Here is a 20,850-nt window from a genome sequence, read left to right as displayed (position 1 = left end):
GTATTTTGATTTTGCCTCAATGTATACCTATGAATAAAATTAACATACATAAACAAAATAAATGTTACATTGTACCTACGTGAGGCGGTCTTATCGCTTGAAGAGCGATCTCTTTCAGACAACCTTCAGGGAGGAACTTGAGGTTGAATAAAGCGGCAGGGAGGTGTGCAAATATACATTTATATTAATTAAAATTAAAACACGATATAATTACACATAAACATTATATAACATTTGCTTAAACATGTATTTATAATATAATAATATTAGGTCCGTACATATGAATTTAGCGTTTGCTCGTACTGTCCACTTTGATCTAAAATATCTCCTCTTTGGTTAAGAATTCCAAATTCAAATTTATAAATTCATTTAGCTGGTACATTTGAGTTTTGAAAACAGTCATTCATTTGTTTTTTCCTCATTATATTTTTCTTTCGCGTCGCTTATTATCGCACAATGGAAATCATGAAATATATATAATCGGTATATTTACGAGTATGAGTTCTACCGTGTGCCTACCTACCACCAGTGCTGCAGAATCAGCTCGAAGGATTAATGATGTGTACGGCGCTGGTGTCGCAAAAGAAAGCACGGTACGTTTTGGTTTCAACGTTTTCGTTCTGGAAATTTCGACCTTCAGAACCATGAATCCCATGGACAACCGGAGACCAAAGTGGAAAATGAAGAATTAAAGGCTATCGTGGAAGCGGATCCATCACAAAGCACCTCAGAGATATCAACGGGCTTCGGGGTAAGTGATAAAATGTATTAATCCACTTGAAGCAAATCGGGAAAAGAAATAACCTTGAACGATGGGTACCTCATGATTTGAGTGAATCGAACTTGCAAACACGCGTCGACTGCTGTGTTACTTTGCTCAACCGACACAATAATGAAGGGATTTTAAATCGAATCATTACTTGTGATGAAAACAAGAATAAATTAAATAAAGTTTAATAACAAGAAAATAATTAAATAACCAAATGTGTTAGTAACGGCGGGTAGTTACGCTCATCCGTGATCTTTGATTAATTTGAGTATATTTTAAATGGAAAAAAAAAGTTAGAAGGAGAAGGATTTATAACAACTAGTGACTCGAAACTATAAAATTACCTTTTTTTGGTTTTAACTATTTTATGAAATGGTTAATATTTCCGACGCCATCAGGTGGCCCATTTGCCCGCCCGTCTGACCAATTTAAATAAATAAAAATATATGACATTAAAAACTGCAATAAATTTGAAGAGCGTGTTTATCTAGCGTGTAGGCTAAATTATTCTCGACGTTGCAGCAGAGCGTACGTTACACGGCCTCCCTGGGGACGGTCACGGAATATTAACTTGAAATGAGATAAAAATAGTAGCGGGACTCCCGGCCCAGGTGGTGCTTGAATTTGACGACGGTAATTTGACGCCTCTATCTCGGCCACTATGAGTCGATCACTGTGTATATAACATGATTATATTTTATTAAAGATGTATCGTGACGTAGAAATCTCTATTGGTAAAGTGTACATATTTCTTTTTGTATTTAATATTCCAAATTAAATATCACATATAATACAAATGACCGAGTGCCTTGAATAGAAGATCACGAGTTCAAACCTGGAAAAGCATCACTTAATTTTCATGTACTTAATTTTTTTGAAGTGATAACTTTTTATGGGGGGGGTTAAACTGCTTCGTTACGTTACGCGTTACGGCGGCAGTCTGTCTGGCTTCCCTTTCTCTTACGCATACGGCAGTGGTAGGCAGGCAATATTTATACTAATAATACACATACACAAAATTCTAATGTAACAATTGAAAATAAGATTTAAATAATTTTTATAATCAAAAAAAGATTTTATTAATAAATAATCTTTCGTTACATTAACATATTAATATACATTAAATTAAAGTTTTAACATAAGCTTTTCTCAAGTTAAACAATTACAATATAAATAGTTCAACTTAGATTAGTTTAAGTTATCACTTCTGTCGGGCGTCTCGAGACGCACACATTTTTTTAATAATTTATCACATGCTCAGTGGTGAACTAAACCAATCTTCCTTCATATATATCCACCAACCAGCATTGAAGCAGCTTGGTAGAATAGGCTCCAAGTGTTCTCCTCAACAAGATAGTCTTATAGAATCTTACTTGAACATATTATTAATCAACTATACATTACTCATTAGGATAGTATTAATAGTAATCTGTAAAAGAAAACTAAATATACTTCAGCTACGACGGTACTTTGTATCGTTCAGCATTTACCACGCGTCGGTACCAAGTTTCAAAACACCATAGAATGAGCTAGATAGAGTTAGAGTTGTCGAAACACAATACACACGTGATGTACTCGGCTCGGTATGAGGGCTCGAACCGGGAGTTACGGCCGGCCGTAGTAGGAGCTCCACTCCAGTTATTTTGAAGCAGCAAGGGTATCATTTGGCACCGACTGCGATGCTATCGCGCCGCATTTCCCTACAGATACCACGTAATTTAATGTCGCTATTTGGCTCGCGTCCTACGATAACCAAACGACTATTTTTGCGTTAATTTATGCGTACTGACTCACGACTACAGCCTATTGTGCGATGTACGTCGAGCTGCCAATCGCGGATCCTTTCTACAGTAAACACAATATATCATTGCCTTTTTGGTTAAATGGTTAGCGTACATGCTGACTACTTGAAGTCCTAGGGTTAAATCGAAGTAATAACAATAACAGCTACTGTGAGTTATTCTGTTTATAAATTCTATATACCTGAACTCTTTCTGGTAGGTTTTGATTGCCATTCGTAGGAATATTATTGCGAGAAAATAGAGAGTGCTTGCACACACTTTTACGCGCTATAACACTTCTCGCGTAGGTCGCTATTCGCCCTTTAAAGCTACCGCGGCCGTAATCGGTTATGAGGACATTATCACAATATTGTGTCACAATCACGTCAAACTGCCTCTAAACGGATCGCTAGAATTGAATAAAATCAAAAATCTAATATATTGTTGTATAATTTAAACATGAAAACACGCAACAATTGCTTGAGTTATTCGAGGTGTCGAAAGTTTACTTAGAAATTACACGATGAGCGAGTTAAAACTCGAGAACTCGAGATGTTAGCGAGTTAAATATTTTAGAATTGTCAAATAAACTCTTCGATGCCGCCTGCTTAAAATTCTCAGGTGTGGCGACAGAAGTTACCCTCGCAGCTGTTGTGGCAACTCACTGACATCTGACACTTTATACGACTTTTACACAAACACTAATATTATTACAATTACAAAATATAATTTTACTATGAATATAATTTGGTTCTTAGCTGTTTTGTTTCACTTTTATGAAATCTATAGAGACGAACGATCCGATACCGACCTGTAACTGTCGGTATTTTAATGTAATCTGTCACGAATCTCTGTAGCTGTTTGGGATTGAGGATGATTAAAATTGAAATTGTACCCTTTTTCCTGACGCACACATCTGTACTCCAACACACATGAACACAGGATAATCTAGTATTGTTGTTGTTACGCCTTAGTTGTCTTCATCAGCAGAGCATTGGCGGTGCGTAGAGCAGGTAGTAATTCTTATAATTCCAACGTCTATGGCCGATGATTACTTACCATAGGATGGGTTTACTTACTTGTCTTTCTTCGAATTATAAAATAAAAAAATACTCAAAGCTCCCATCATTTGTCTCAGGTCGATTATTATTATTAAAATCTTTTATAAATCTTCCGTAAATAATTGTAAATAATATGTAAAAGACACACGTCTTTACTGTTTTATAAATCTTCCCAAGAAAGAAAAGCAAAACAACTATCGAACAAGTGACGTTTATGACATCAAGTATTAAATAAATAAACGAGCCATCAATATCAGAACAACAGATTAGCACGCTCGGCCTCAAACGAGAGCGATGCCTTCCGGACATTACATATTACTGCGTTCAGCACTGAGCTCGTAGTTGAGTCGTCGAGTTTGTAGCTCAAACGTCATGTCTAGTTATTTTGAACAAGTTAATTGCGAGGCTTCGTTCGTACGTTTTTCCGAAACAAAGAGATCAAAGTATACACATAAATGTACTGACCCAACCGCTTTTTATTACATTCAGCAACTATAAGGAAGGAACTACTGAGTTTTGGTTAAAAATATCTGTAATATTTAAAAAAAAATGTTCTTCTTTAACAATGAGCCCATTAGAACGAACTTGCACAGATCGGACGCTAGAAATATTGATATATTAATCCCCTCATGTACCTTAGGGACGCCCTAAAAGCTATAGATCATGGATGTTACTCACTACCAGTAGACTAGTAATAGCTCACAACTAAGGTTGTTGTAATTAGCTATTACTAGTCCACTGGTGACCTTAAAAGCGCAAACTTTTGGTATCTGACCTCTGTAAAGATAGATGTCAGATACCAATTGGCATAAAAACTGTAAAAAGCAAAGTTCATTTATTATGTACAGTCTTATCACTTAGCTGATAAATTCCTAACCTGCTATAAATAATGGCTGCGAATTTTACTCGTAGATTAGAAATTTACTGATTTTTTTTTAATGGCTATGAGCGATAGTGATCATAATACAAATCAGTGAACCTGTTTTACATAATTAAAAAAAGAAAACATTTCAATTAGTATTTTACAAAAACAATATGTGTGTAATTAAGTTAAATTTTGCTAACTTGTATTTCAATCAAAAATATTTGTTAATTAATCTACCGATGGCGAGCGATTAATAGCAATCAATCAACTTTTGAAACCAACACATATTTAAACTCGTTTACATGATTTAGAGTATTTCGTTTAATTTTCAAATTAGTAGGAAACTATAATGCTATATCCATCATATTAAGAGCATTGAGATAACGCCACAAATTCCATGCCCTTAGTTTCAACCCCTCGATCACACCATCAGTACGGCCCCAGCAATCTAGCAAATAGGTTTTAGCAAATGGAATAAAAAATATTGATACAACCTCTTAACTTTATGGAGTTTTTATCAAACAGGATAATCTACTTTAAATATGCATACATTTTATTGCGACTGCCTCGTGGGCTCTGTGGTTAACTTATTAAGCTGCAGACCGTGAACTCTTGCTTGTAGGCATACCCAATTTTTATTCTTATTTAAAAATTCTGCCAATAATGCCCAAAATCCAGCCCAAATTTACGATATTTGCAGTATGCTTTAAGTATAAGAAGATCGGAAAACATTCCTGTTGGATTGCACACGCACACACATTGACACACACAAACACATGTTCTTTATAAAGTTTCACAATTGACTACTACGACCAATCGGTTAGACGGATTTGAGACATTTTACTTATGTTTATGAAATAATTAGGCATCAGATACCGTTAATATCAACGCCGTACGAAAACATTTACTATATTTGTAAACGCTACCAACATCTGTGACCTCACTTCGGAACCGGTCTTTTGCGTTCGCTGCAACGACTCTCGTAATGGTATTTAACCGTACCTTATTGCAAATTGAACTCCACAAGCCTCTGACCCCGTGAGCTAATGATGTCCTCACTCCTAACACAAGCTTATTATCGCGGAATATAATCGGCCGGCACCTAAACTCATTCAAATCGTGTCACATTGCCAATTAGATTATGAGAGTTATCTTGTACACTATAATATATCCTCCACAGCCGACCAGAACTTCGTCAGGAGAACGTCATCATCAATAAAGGTAATAAATAGGATAATTATATTCTGATTTATTAGCTCAAGCAAAAGCAATACTTATATTATTTTTAAAATATAACGTGTGTATAAAAAGTCTTATACAAAATATCTAGCATAAAATTTCGCATTTTTACAATTTTGCTGAGTTATTTTTTAAAATGCTTCGTGATTTTAAAATATTGGATTTGGATAATGTAATGCAAATGCACTTCCAATTGAAGTCGCCAGTCGCCTTAGAAAATGGAGGGAACGGGTTATAAATGATTTACTACAAATTCGAAAGTTCGCTAACTGCTTAAGTCTGCAGGCACAGCCTTCAAATTTCTGTTCATTCTGAAAGTATAGAAAAGTCGTTTTTTAAACGGATTTTTCCTGTTGACAGATTCATCTAAAATTTGGTACACAGCTTCAGTTCGGATGTCAATACAATTAAATATATGATAAAGAGATCTGTACATATAATATATATCTTTACCATAGCATTTCATTGAATACTCAATTTTTTTAAACATGAAGATAGCTTCATTTTTTTGAATATAAAATAGGTAAAGCGTAAATATGGGCCATCTTATCGTGAATGACCATCACTGCCCATAGACATTGGCGCCGTAGTGATTTCCAGGGTTAGTGACGTATCGATGCCTTGGGAACTAAGGTGTTATGTCCTTTATGCGCCGTTACAATCACGCACTTTTCAAACCGAAACTTAACAAAACTACTTTTTGTCGGTAGAATATAATATGATGAGACGGACTTGCTGAAAGTCCTATCACTCTAAAATGGACATGATAACGTAATCTTCTCTGATTGCGGGATCAGTTATGCGAGGAAACTTTGCGGTTTTTAAGAAGATCTGATTCGATACTAATTCACTTGTTGGTGTTATTCACATACAGTTTTGGGATTAGGCGAAAAGCCTTTTCATGTAAAACATTTATTAGCGCGCCTTCGGGGTTCTTTTACGCCATCGTGTACCGGCGCTCCTTGCCACCGCAACGCATCACAAGATAATTAATATTTTGATTATAAATTTAATACATATATTATAATGACACGAAAAGTATTTTTTTTTTATAAGTTAATTTATTGGTTTTCTTTAATTATTAACTATTTCAATAACCGTCAATTTCGATGTTTCATATCTGCCGGGCGGGCCTTGACGTCCATGTTTTTTATTACACGAGAGTACGTGCCAATAAAATTCCCTGCAACTATACATACGTGATGAATTAGGCACATGATAAACTGGATTAGAACGTCCCATTATCGGTCACCGTAACTCTTGAGTTACGTGTCCAATTCCACCATGTCAGCTGCATCACACCAACCAGCACACAAAAGGAACTCCTTTAAGAATCAAAGCAATGAAAAGGATATCCTACATTTCTCGCTTCTTCAAAATCGCATAAAAGTTAAATTTTAAATACTTAACGATTTAAGCGCTGGAATAAGTCGGCTAAAATCACAGCCATGCCTTTTATTACAGGTAACTAAAGAGCTCTTATTTTAGCAGACGGGACTCAAGTCACCGACGCTCCTAATTGGATTAGTTAGCAAAACTTCGCATCAAAACTGCTGAGTCCTCTCTGGAATTATGCTCTCTCAATTTTTTTTACTTCGATTATCGTTGAGAGCACCTCTTCAGTTTTGATCAGTAAATTGGATAAGCGTGTATGAATTATTCATGCGTGTTTTTTGTACTTTTTAGGTTTAATAAAAGTACTGGCAGCCCAGCTTATAGTATGTGTAGCCATTCTTGTCTATACTTTAGAACTGAACTGTGTTGAGAGGAATATTATTTTATAGAAAATATTTTACTTGATGGTAGGACTTTGTGCAAGAACATCTGAGTAGGTACCACCCTTTCATCAGATATTCTTCCGCCACACAGCAATATCTAGTGTGAGTGAGTCAGAGTTACTACAGGCACAAGGGACATAAAATCTTTATTACCAAGGTTGGTGGCGCATTTGCCCTTCCGTCTACATATAACATAAAAGAAATAATCATATTCGAATAGCTTTATCATTTTATCTTAAATATAATCATGACATAATTTGCAGAAAATATTAATTACGAACATATATTTAAGCCATCCCTTTGAATTAATCTGTCTATTTGTTTGTGCAAAATAAATCTACATCTTCTACATCTACAGTACTTCCTGAGATTAACGCAAACGGACAGACAGATAGGTCGGGGCACTTTCATTTATAATTCGAGTATATGTCTGTACACAAAGGGCAACAGTTCATGTTGTGTGGCTCCTTAATTTCGATGTTCGTGTTGCCGTTCATTTTAAATGTATAAAAATATATCTGCATAACAAACCTTTACATGTGTATTGGCATGAGTGCACTTTATTATCACGTTGATTTATTTTCACATTCGTTTCGTTCACGTGGACTTTAAATCGAATGATTTATGCTCAGCATTTAAACGCGTGCAACAATGACTATATATCCCAAGAAATAGATATAGTTAAACATTTATTTTAATCGAGAGCGTTTAGGGTATATGGATTAAGATTAATTTTGAAGATTACTATTACTTTTTAACTATATAACTGACTTCGTAACGTCTTAATAAAAAAAAAAAAAATCATTCGAAGTAGTACACTTGTTTATACATCGTTGGGTACCCCCTTTTAGGTATATCAATACCTGTAGTAGGAGGCCCCGCTCTTCCCTTATACAATCAGAGGTAAGTACTACAAGACAGCAGTTACAAAATATACTATATAAAATTTAAATAATGACAATCATGGTAATATAATAACAATTTTTATTTAAAATATGTATTATTATAACAGTATTAATATGTTTGACGGTATGTGTGGTGTGAGGATGTGAGGGTATCTGAGGCCTAAGGTTTATGTGTGTGTTTGTGTGTGTATAAGCGACTGTATAAATTCGTGTGTTTGTGTTTGCCTGTGTTGTTTATTCGCACAGCGTGTTAGGTGATATATTCAAGCAAGGATTCTATTTCTTTATAATTACGTTTTAACAACCAGCCTGTCAAGACTTGTTTGCAATCATAGTATGTACTGGAATATATGTCCACTTCCTGGTTTATTTTATTAAACAAATAAATAGATTGTCTTGAGTATTTTCTTGAGGCAAATTTACTTTTGATAGATTCATTATATGGTACTGTGTACTTCCTGCGTTTATTTGTTAGTGGAGGTAAATATTTCAAGCTTTTATGGAGCCTTGATAATGTTACTACTATATAAAGTTTTCTCACCGTAAGTAGACCACTTATCTCGTACAGTGTAGTGGTAGGGAATCTATATGGTTTGCTGTACATCACCCTTATCAAACATCTTTGAGCTCTTTCCAGTTCAAGGAATCTAGTCTTAGCTGCTGCACCCCATACAGGAACGCAGTAGCCCAAGGTCGATTGTACTAAAGCTATACACACTTTATTTAGTAAGGACTTTGCACATACATACCGTAGAGGCTTAAAAATCCAGATAAACTTTCTAACCCTAGTTATCATCAGTTCCAATTGCGAATACCAAGATAATCTTTGGTCCATAACACCAAGGTATTTTACACTAACAACTTTATTTATTTGAGGACAGTCACAATCAGACTCAAGATCGTCAGGGCATTTATGAATCTTTATCATAAAATCAGATTTTGAGTGCTGCTAACTTTCGTAAAGCAAACGTAATTTGTTTTGGAGATGTTCAAAGTCAACAAGTTTTCATTTAGCCACTTTGCAACTTTTTAATTCCTAATTCCGCTGTTTTCTTTAAAGAAGACCAAGTGTCTGCCATGAATACGATGGCAGTGTCACCTGCATAGGTAAAAATTTGGCCGTCTTTAAGCTCCACATTACATAACTGATTAATGTAAATCAAAAACAGGCTCGGGCCAATCACGCTTCCTTGGGGGACTCCGTAATTAACAGTCACAGTATCACTCATAAATTCTCCTATTTTTACGGATTGCTTTCTGTCTTTAAGGTATTTAACTTGTGAGAAGCGAAAGAGTTTTATCCCTAAAACCAAGACCCTCCAGTCTCCTCAATAGAACAGGCACAGACACCGTGTCGAAGTCTTTTTGCAGATCTAGAAACACCGCCAAACATTTTTTGCCCTTATCAACCTGCCGAACAATTAGTTTAGTGAGATCCCCGACCGCATCGGTCTTCGATTTTTGTTTTTAAATTTCATATGTTTGGGTAAATCTTCTATACTGCAAAAAATCGACACAGATTTGAAGTTTATTAATCATAATATATTTCCAAACAAGCAGTGGGTTTAACTTATATCCTTACTTTCATAGGTTTTTTTAAGTAAATTGCAATTTTGTGGTTGATTGCAAAATATGTTTTTTGTTATTTTGTTATAATATAAAGTGTGATTTTGGATTGAATTAATCGAAATAGCTTTTTTAGATTAAAATCAAATAAATTAGAAATTACACCGGAATAAATAGTTTATAACAAAGACTAATTCCAATAAAAACATTAGTCGTACGAACAAAAATAAACAATAAAAACAAGTTATATAACTCACTTAAAATTAAATTAATTACAAAATATAGTCATTCCTCTTGCATCAAGTTATTGACATGCGATTCATTTTTAATAACTATTATCGGTGACTCTTCATTTTTTCTAACGTATATCCTTGCCGTAGGATGACCAGCAAAATGTATAGTCCCGGGACTTGGCAAGATCGCGGGCTAAAAAGTACAGGCGGGCCCCTTTGGCTGTAAGTTGTTCCGATACGTAAATTGGTTCATATTCATTTTTTGTAAAGCTCAAGTGTTTGGCGCATAGTTTTTCTTTGTTTTTTGTATTATCATTTTTGGCATTTTTAAGGAACTTTGTTATTAGCATCGTGGATGATAACTCAGTTATGATATGCGTTTTATTTGTGTTATTTTTTCTGTGCACTCTATAAATATCCTTAATATCCCTTTCAACAATATCGCAACCAATACTATTAGAAAGACTTAAGAATAACTTTATTAACTTTTCCTTAGACTCATCGTGCACTTTTGGAACATTTTTAATTTCGATGCTGGTTTTACGGTTTTCACGCTGTAATTCTTCTATTTTGTCTTCGAAAAGTGTAATGTAATATTTATCCTTTCTAGTTTGTATTCCTAATTGCTCGATTTTCTTCTTCAACTCTTCATTTTGAGATGCAAGGAAATCAACCGTTTTGAATATCGCTGTTTGCTATCTTTATTTACATTAGTGTAGATTGAATTTTCTTTACGTCCTGCGCGGCCATCATATTTGATATCATTAGTTCCATCCTGTCCCGAAAATTTTCGAAATCGTGGACACATTCGTTCTCTCTGCCTCGTTTATTTCGTTGAGCAACATAATTAGGCGGCGTAAGATCTATTTGTTCGTAGGTATTTGGCTTAGCTGGAGATTTGTTAGAAGTATTCATAGAAATACCCGCAAATAAAAATGTATTTACTTGTGTCGAATGTATAACAAAAATTACGATTTGACGTCACCTTTACGTTTGGTGTAACGGTCAGCAACACAAATCCGAACTCACGCCGACACATGTTCAAAACCTCGAAATTTAACTTAAGTTTTTATATTTAAATTTTTAAATTTCACACAATACTCAATGCAGTGAACACGTCCGAACGCTTCCGCGGTCCAGGGGGAAGGGGAATAATAATTTCGAAAATAATGTATTAATTAGACTGAATAACTATAAATGATTACAAAATAAGATAAAGCGTTAAATTTATTAGTGAAGTAATATATAAGTAAAGTTGCCGAAGTTAGACAAAAGACATCACTAAGTTCTGTCAATTGAGATAAAGGGATGTAAAATTACGGGAACGGTAATGTCAGTAGTAAAGCAAGTTTCTCCCCGAGACTGTGGGCGCTGACGAATAATAAACTCGATAGCTAAGCCGACCTCACACGTCAGACGACTGTATCCAGTCACGACTACACTTTAAATACAATAAAACAAAAATATTATATGAATTATTTTTGGACCTTTTATTACATGTATGTACTGGCTCCTTCGCGGTTCCACCAACAATTTGACATTTAGTGGCTAGTTTTTATTAGCACGCTGACCTGGGCCAATAAATCTATTGGGTTATTCTTTCGAGAGGTATATTTATTATTTTCAATAGCCGCATGAAGTCTGGAAGTTGGCAGTATTAAATTTTACTAGTCGCGTCGGATCTGCTGTCTCGTCGATTACAATTTACAATGCAAAGTAATATTATTATAAGAGCAGGTCAGGATATGGAAAGAGTACTCGTGTTGAACCGCACTTGTGCACGCTTGTGTGTTTTTCTCTTCACGGTTTACCCTTGGATGGAGAATGGAAATCGTAAACGAAATCGGTAAAGTGGACAATATTAATCCATAAAATATCATAAGTAAACACTTGCGGCACTTTGTTCTGAACATGTGTTAAGTTACATTAAATAGATCACACGATCATGAATCACCTATCTTGCTGTCCCATTAGAACCTCTGTTATAGCGCACCCCTCTCAGTAAGTCCACAGGCCTCCAAAATTACCTCACTCTGAATTTGAAAAAAACATATTTAATCCTCTTAAAAATATATTATTTTAATAAGTTTGTACGCACCCTTACCCGTAGTCGTCATGAGATATTTACTGCTGTTACGTTCCAATGTGTACGATCCCTTTATTTACAATTCAAGCGATGTTAAGCCTAATGAACCGAACAACAATTATGAGAAAGTTGTTAGGGCTCCGCAGGAAGTCTACCGTTCCAACAATGAGAAACCTTTCGTCTTAAACATTTTAAAAACTTGCAACGTGTTTTAGAGTTTGAAACGAGTAATAGTTGATATAGTAGTTTTTGATATTATTTGAACGTTTCCTAAATTATAAAATTATTGTTCACGTTGACCTAACGGCTAGCCTGAGGTCGATTCTAGCCCATAAAAAAGATGAGCTTAGTTCGCCTGTTCCACTCTGGTCTGAATTCTGTTTTTAGGAACCGGTGCTAGGGATACTTTTAACAACCTGTAAATGTTATTATTAAATGATTAAATGTAAATTATAATATATTATTTTTTATCTATTAAAAAATTGAGTTAGAGTTTATTAACGGCGCCGACAACATAAAATAACAACGGCAGTATACCTTAACTCCTAATTTGTACCTTAACGAAAAATAAAAAAAGATATTCAACTAATCCGAAATACATTTATTATTTATACTTACATAGTAACTAGCGGCCCGAATCATACAGAAAGTTGTAGTTTCGTGGTCACGAACTTTATTTGTAAAAGGACTTTGACAACCACATACAAGTCCAAACGTAGCTTCCTTGTTAAGGCGAGGAGGGTGTATCTTAACATGTAACTTTCGTATTTTATTAATATATATAGTCCGTGTTTGACATAATAATAAATGTCCAATTCCTGAGAGTTCATAAATTTAATTCAAATAATTTCGTTCATATATTTCATTCGAATAAGATCTTTAATTCATCACACGTACGTTTTAGTAAAGTAACAATCCATAATTATCCTACCGCTGGAGTTATTCCAACGCGCTGCTACCCTGCGGTTTGCTACATGTATGTATGTACGTGTGGCAAAATTTATTCTGACACATTCAAGCTGACTTATAATATTTTTTTCCCCAAGCAGATGAGATACTAACCTGCTATCCACGTACCCCATCGACTGGGCCATCTCATCTCAAGTCAATTTTCAAATGAAAAATAGACTTTGTTCAAACAACCGCTTACAGGTACTTTTGAATTGTCATTTACGTGATTAATAAAATCCAAAATTATCGCTACCACTACCATATTAACTAGATACGAAACTACCACCAATTCAGCGGATTCTCCCTCAAGAACCGTTAAATTAAAAATATCACATTAAAAATTACAAATATCGTCTAAACTAATGTGTTAATCTGTGTTACTTTATAAAGTTTATAAAATCAAAACTAAAAATTGCTAGATATAGCAAGTTCCACTCGCGGTTAAGAATTAAGCCTTAGGCAGTAATCGCTCATGAATTATTGCGTCTCAAGGATTGCATATGTTATAAAAATAATATAATCTATAATAAATCTACTAATAAATTAATCATACTATATTGTGTCCAAGTTAACGAATAGAGATGTAAATTTTCGTTTTTAATATAAAATAAGAACTAATCATTGTGTAAATAAATATATTTTAAACTTGTACAAAGACCAAAGTATATATTTTATGGTTTTATGACTAAGTTAGTGATATATTTTATTGAGAGTTATGTTTTTTTTTATTTGACGCAGTATAAAATCCATTCGATCGTATTCCGATAGCAATCACATCGGAGCGGCCTACAATAATAAAGTAAATGCAGTCAATTATGTGTACAAGCTAATTATGTCGATGTAAACAATACATTATCGCTGATACGCAATTGGCATGCAACACATAGTATCATTTATTACGCACAAAAACAAAATGTTTTATATCAAACCTCAGGTAGTTAGCCGGACGGGTCCGGAACTGATGGTACACGGTCACCACATTCCGTAGACATTGGCGCATCGGAACTAAGAATTTATGTGAGGAATGAGTAATTAGAGGAATTACACTGGCTCACTCACCCTCTAAAGCGCTGTAAAGCGGTAGAGTTATTGATGAATGTGTGTTACTGGTAGTATTTACTCAAACTGCCTTGCACAAAGTCCTACAATCTAGTAACGTTACAGATCTATTCACTTACGAAGGAAATAATTAATTATAAATAAAATAAACTTAACAGATATAATCTTTATTTTTTTTTGCCTCGCGCAACTATGAACGAACCTACGAAGATAATAATAATTTTATGCGACGAACATGCGTATACCTATAAGTGTTTATATATTAACACTTATATATCTATAAGTGTTTTGACATTAAATTCGAAACTTCAGGGGAATCCACACATTTATCGTCCCTTACGGAAAGCAACCTTAGACAACTAACTGATATTGATCTATTAGTATAGTTTAGCTATTTCCTTAGTAACGTAACTTACTTTAACGCTACGAATATTGGAAATAATGAAACATAATCCTTAATTACATAAAATAATTACGCTAATTGTACCGTGAAGAGGCATGTCGGGTCGCCAGTTCAATATAGCACTCGACCTTCTTAAGAGCAAAGAAATATATTAAGAAAGGAAGAGTCATACCGATATTACTGCAACACAAAAGAATCTAATTTATTAACAGGGCACAACGATAAGGGTGGATAATGGCTTTGTCTGATCAGAACACAATTCGACTAATAAATAATATGAACAATAGCCAATAAAATTAGATAGCGCTGACTGCGAACGCCAATCGGGATGAATTTGGAACATTATGACCCACTCCAGCGTCGGCTTCTTTAACATTAATGAGATAGACAATACTTACAATTATTTATTCCGATTTGTCCCCCGAACTTCTCTGTCTTCGGAATATGTTGATAGCAAAAGTCTATTAAATTCGTTTCAGGATTCGAAATGATTACGCGGTTACTTATATTATAGATATATATTTGTTTAACTACTTCACAAGTACGGAAAGTCCCAGCCCTGGTTTGGTCGTTTTTGCAAAACGGCCTCACGCCGAAAATGGCAACGTTACCATGACTGTTGAGAGCAAGGGGGAGGCATTAGCAGCCAGTTTGGACATAGCGAAGGCCTTCGATCGCGTGTGGCACAAAGCGCTTCTTTCGAAGCTTCCTTCCTATTGGCTTCCCGGGAAATTATGCAATTGGATTACCAGCTTTTTGGCAGATCGGAGCATCAAGGTCGTTGTCGACAGTGCATGACGACCAAAAATTCGTCAATGGTGGGGTTCCACAAGGCGGCGTTCTATCACCCACTCTGTTTCTTCTGCATATCAATGACTTGTTGTAAATCAGTAACATTCACTGCTATACAGACGACAGTACCGTAGACACCTCATACACCGGCCGTGGTAATATTTCTCGGGAAAACGTCGAAGAAAACCGGAACAAACTTGTGTCTGAAATCGAGTCTTCGTTAAACAAAGTCTCGAACTGGGGCCGGCTAAACCGAGTCCACTTCAACCCAAAAAAGACGCAAGTCGCACCTAGATGTGCGAAAATCCACAACAGCGCGATTTTTAAGACATTTTCTACCTCGCACAATCACTCTGTGGAACCAGCTTTCGCCGGCGGTTTTTCCGAACCGATACGACTTGAGAACCTTCAAAAAAAGAGCGTACTCCTTCCTAAAAGGCCGGCAATGCACCTGCAACACCACTACTGTTGCAGATGTCCATGGCAGGTGGTAATCACTTTCCATCAGGTGAGCCTACTGCTCGTTTGCCCCTATAACATAAAAAAAAAGAATTCACACCACCAAGGCTTTGAGCGAGCCCATCTAGTTAGGTACCACCCACTCATCACATATTCTACCGCTGGATCTTTAGTGTTGCAGTGTTCGGGTGTTAAGTGAGAGTGAGGCAGTGTACACGCACAACGGAGATATTAACATCTTACTTCCCGACGTCGACGACGCATTGGCGATGTAATAATTTTTTAATATTTTTACAGCGCCAATGCCATGGGAGACGATGGGCACTTTCTCTCGGGTGATCTGTAAGCCTATTCTATATGTCTACCTATTTTACAAAAAAAAATACCATACAAGCAAGTAAGGTGTTTTAACAAACCACCATCTTTTTCCTAAGGATCTTAACCTTCAACTTCTAATAGATTAAGATGTAATTATTGTGAGCATATCAACACGTATATGTACTCGTTTAGGTGTTTGAAATTAACATTTATATATTTTTTATATTATTAAGTCGTAGTAGCGTTGAGTTATGGCAGCTCTAGCTAATGTTACGTTGTTGAAAGGAGTTTAACTTTAAGTTAGTCTCCTATACTACACTGCTGTATTGCAAATAAGAAAAAAAATATCGTTGTTTTTCTTTTTTAAATTAAAAATAAAACATAACCGCCGACATTTTTGACAGTAGAGCAACAAATCATATTTCTCTCACTCTGTTTCATTGTACATTGTATGGATGTCTTTATTATTTGCTCGTTTCCTGTTTCATATTGTTTTTTATTCAATAGAACTAAGATGAATACTTACTCACAACTATGTCTACAAGACCTGTCATGTCGTAAGTAAAGATGTTCTTTCTTTATTTTTCTTTCATCTGTAATACAATTCCTTGAGTTAAGTATTTATTTAAGCGATTATTATTACAAAACATAATTCTTGATAAAAATAAATGATATATTTTAAAATTCCTAGTGATTACTAAATATTAAAATTAACCTTGTAAAATCGCTGATTCCAAACTGCTTGTAATAACGTACTTGAATAAAGTATATTTTGGTTTAGATTCGTTTATTATGTATTGAACACCTTGATTTGACCCACCAGCCAGATTGATGCAGCGTGGTTTTAAGCCTTCACTTTAAAATGAGAAAAGTTTTTAACCCAGCAGTGCGACATTTACAGGATGGTAATATAAAATAATTAAATACATGATCGCAGTTAAGACCTGGACCTGAATGACACGTGCAACATGGTAAAATTTTAAAGCACTCAACAACAATGATTTTCTTTTAATTTACAATTTTGTATTTTTCGATTCACTGCAGTTTTAATATTCTTAAATCATATTTATTCATAGCAATCACGTCTTGCGTTGCATTTCTGTAAAAGGATAATTCAAGTCACTCAGCACTTTGTTGTAGCTTTCATCACAGTAAAAGAATGAAGTGCAAAATAATTTACCTACATTTGTAAACATATCGGAATCCAGAATAAGAATTCATCGATTTTCATGCAGTGTATTAAAATGTAATATATATATGTTACTAAAATATTTAGAATTTATTTAGATTTTTTTTTCTATATTAAATTTAGCTAATGGAATATAAAATATGATGTCACTGTACACTATCGACGACGTTAACCTCGACGGGTAGTTCGTCCGCTGTACCGGAATGGGATAAAATTTTATAAAGTAAAAGTCAAGAATAAATAGAAGCTGACAAAAAGCGAGTCCGCTGTCGCGGCGCGAATGAAAATATAGGAGGAAAAAGTTCCCAACACAAAAACTCTTGACTCCATTAAATATCAAGTAAAACCTTCCGTTCTATACTCACACTTCGTTTTATAAATTATACTTCATGAAAAGTTAACGAAACAATGTTTTAGTTACGAATTGAAGATGTTTTCACACACGCGTAGGAATCGATTTATAAAAAAATATTTAGAACGAAGAAAGTGCTCCTACAGAATTATGCTCTTACAAAATAATATATTGAATAATGTTCATAGTTTAAAAACCGCTGGATGAAGAAAATTGGATTGGACAAGAAAATTGTAACTTATTAAGCCATCAACAAGGAGGGACAACGTATCTGTTAAAGGATCCCTGGCTTAGTCAGTAACTAAGATAACGAAACTAAACGAAAAATACTCGCTAACAATATAAATTTAAGCTGTATTGTGTAAAGTAATAATAAATGTAGTCTATGTGAATCCGGAGACGAAAAGGCGCTCAAACTTTTAATTTATTTAGGTAACAAATTCCACATATGTCTCACATTTACTTCAAAGCTAACCGCACGCGATCTCCACACATTCCAGGTCTCAGCTTCCATGTCTGTCACCGTACTATTCACACTCCTTTCTTTTCAATGATGTCCACAACATTTTAAACATGAAGTCTCTGCTCATTTATCATCCTAACCAAGTTCATGCACGGCTGCGGGTTTCAAAGAGTCATTTCATAGAATACAACAGTGCAAAATGTGTAACCAAACACATGTGTACAATGCCTGTACTCGCATTGTATGGCAAGACGGCAATCCGTCACAATATCAGTACTAACGAACCTACATTTCGAGTTACGAGTGTAGTGTTACCGACTTCCTTACCCCTACTAGGAATAAAGTTTTCCTCGTCAGACTCAATAACCTTATTCTGACCCAAACCAGGGTTTGAATACAGGACTTTGAGATATGCATTCTTATAAGCGAGCCACTAGACCAATGAGGCTTTTATTAAATTATACCTTATCACCGCTACATAGAAGGAAAGATGTTCCCAAATCAATAAATGTTTCAACATCACTGGAAATTATTAGACACCGTCGTTATCATAATACCAAAATGATCCCATCTAATTCCGTGCCACTGATAGTAGATGGCTGAACTCGATGAAAGGAACTAATTAATTTGCGTATTCAAAATCATTAAAATACAAAACGGCCTAACACACAGTTTCTATACAGAGTATATTAATCTTAACGGGCACGACGCACGCCTTATTTTTCTTTGAATAGTGTAGAATCGAGTTTGAAATTTACGCTAGCTGAGTCAAAAAGGGGTGAGGTTGCAGCAGGAGCCGAAATGAATTATTCAGGATCGTTGAATGCAGCTTACCTTTCGAGGGCAGGAGACCTTACGGAGACTTGTATGCCCCTACAATTAAGCACGAATTAATTTCAAACACATTCCAGGACAGGATCTTCAAATTTGAGTACACAATAAGGCTTCGTACGCTCTAGTAATGAGAACAAAATTATATACATATGTTAAGAAAACTTGTACTGCGATGATTTAGTAGATAGTTTTCGTGTTATATAATAATATACTAATACATGACTAAATAGGTTTCTTGACTCAATTTAATTATTATTATTATATTATAACGAATTATTTGATGACACAAAAATATTCTTGAATCAATTACATGGTATACAAATAAATTGTCATCAATAGAAATACTGCAGATTTAAAGGCAGCTTAGGTTAAAAGGAACAAAGTTTAAAACAAAAAGATAGTAATAAAAATTAAAACCATCAATATCATAATGTTATACGTGTCTTTAGCATATAGTGAGATTCGGAAATTTCAGAAAAGTAAGTATGGCTTGACAACTGTGATGATGTTAGAGACCCAGACACAAGCCAAGGTTGATGAATTTTTAAAACGTTATATACATAATATTTACATATTTTTATTTCATTTGAAATTCAGACGATAAATTAGTCACCTAACGGTAAGAGGTACCGTCACCTATAAGCGCAGCAAGGAAAATATAACAACTCATTCACCGTCAACGCGCTGTCAAACATGTAATCTAAAACATTATGTAGTTAAGCCGTACACACATTATTCTTCATTGAAACTGTAAAAAAAACTACATTTTATGCATCACAATAATCATTATGTTGTATATTAAATTGTACATTCTCGAGATAGAAATAAACAAAACTGTATTCCGAGGTCTGTTTCAAAGTGAACGCACGTAGAGGCATGCGAGTACACATATTGAAGACGACGGCATTGGTAAAAGTTCGAAAGTATGTAATACGCAGGCTCGCATAATACTGCGAGGGCTTTAAAGTGGAGTTACTTTGGAATACATTATCCAAATACATGTTCTTATTAAGGTACTCAAAAGCTATCAATCTGTATATTATCATATAATTAAGCGCAACGCGGCGACTACGCTTTAGAATAGATCGAATCCCTATCACCGGTCATATGGTCGCTATCATCATATAGATAGTGTGGATTTACCGAGTGTTGCATTATATTTGATATACAGTATATCAGCAAAATTATAAATATACATCAGCAAATAATTACTAGCGCGATTATAATAGAATGAAACAAAAATGGTTTATGTATACTGTATATTCTACATAGTCCAAAAACAGTCAATTCCTGTCGTCTGTACGCTTAGATCTTCTCAACTACGTGCCGGATTTTAATGCGGTTTTCCTTCATAAGCAGGGTGATTCAAGAGGAAAGTTTATATGTATACGACATACATATTATAGTAGAGAAAGGCCGAGAACTTCGACTTACATAACCGGAATGAAACAACAAATTTTTGTTTTTATGATTGTTCGACAATCTAAAAGTTGTATGTAAACCCTTACTCGTACCGTGTGAAGACGGGACGGAAGGCTAGTGATATAATAAAAACAAAGCTAACTCGAACTGAGTTACAGCCAGATGCAACTCTGTCGACATGTCGGGAAAAACCGATGAATAATCTATTATGAAAAACAAGTTTTTATTTTAACCATGATCTAAAATATATTCAATTGATCATTTTAATTTTATTATAGTACTGTCAAAACATCAGAAGTGTGTACAAAATTTTAAATCAATTGAT

This window comes from Vanessa tameamea, chromosome 7, assembly GCF_037043105.1.
Source record: "Vanessa tameamea isolate UH-Manoa-2023 chromosome 7, ilVanTame1 primary haplotype, whole genome shotgun sequence".
NCBI classification, from domain to species: Eukaryota; Metazoa; Arthropoda; class Insecta; order Lepidoptera; family Nymphalidae; genus Vanessa; species Vanessa tameamea.
This window is presented reverse-complemented; position numbering follows the sequence as displayed.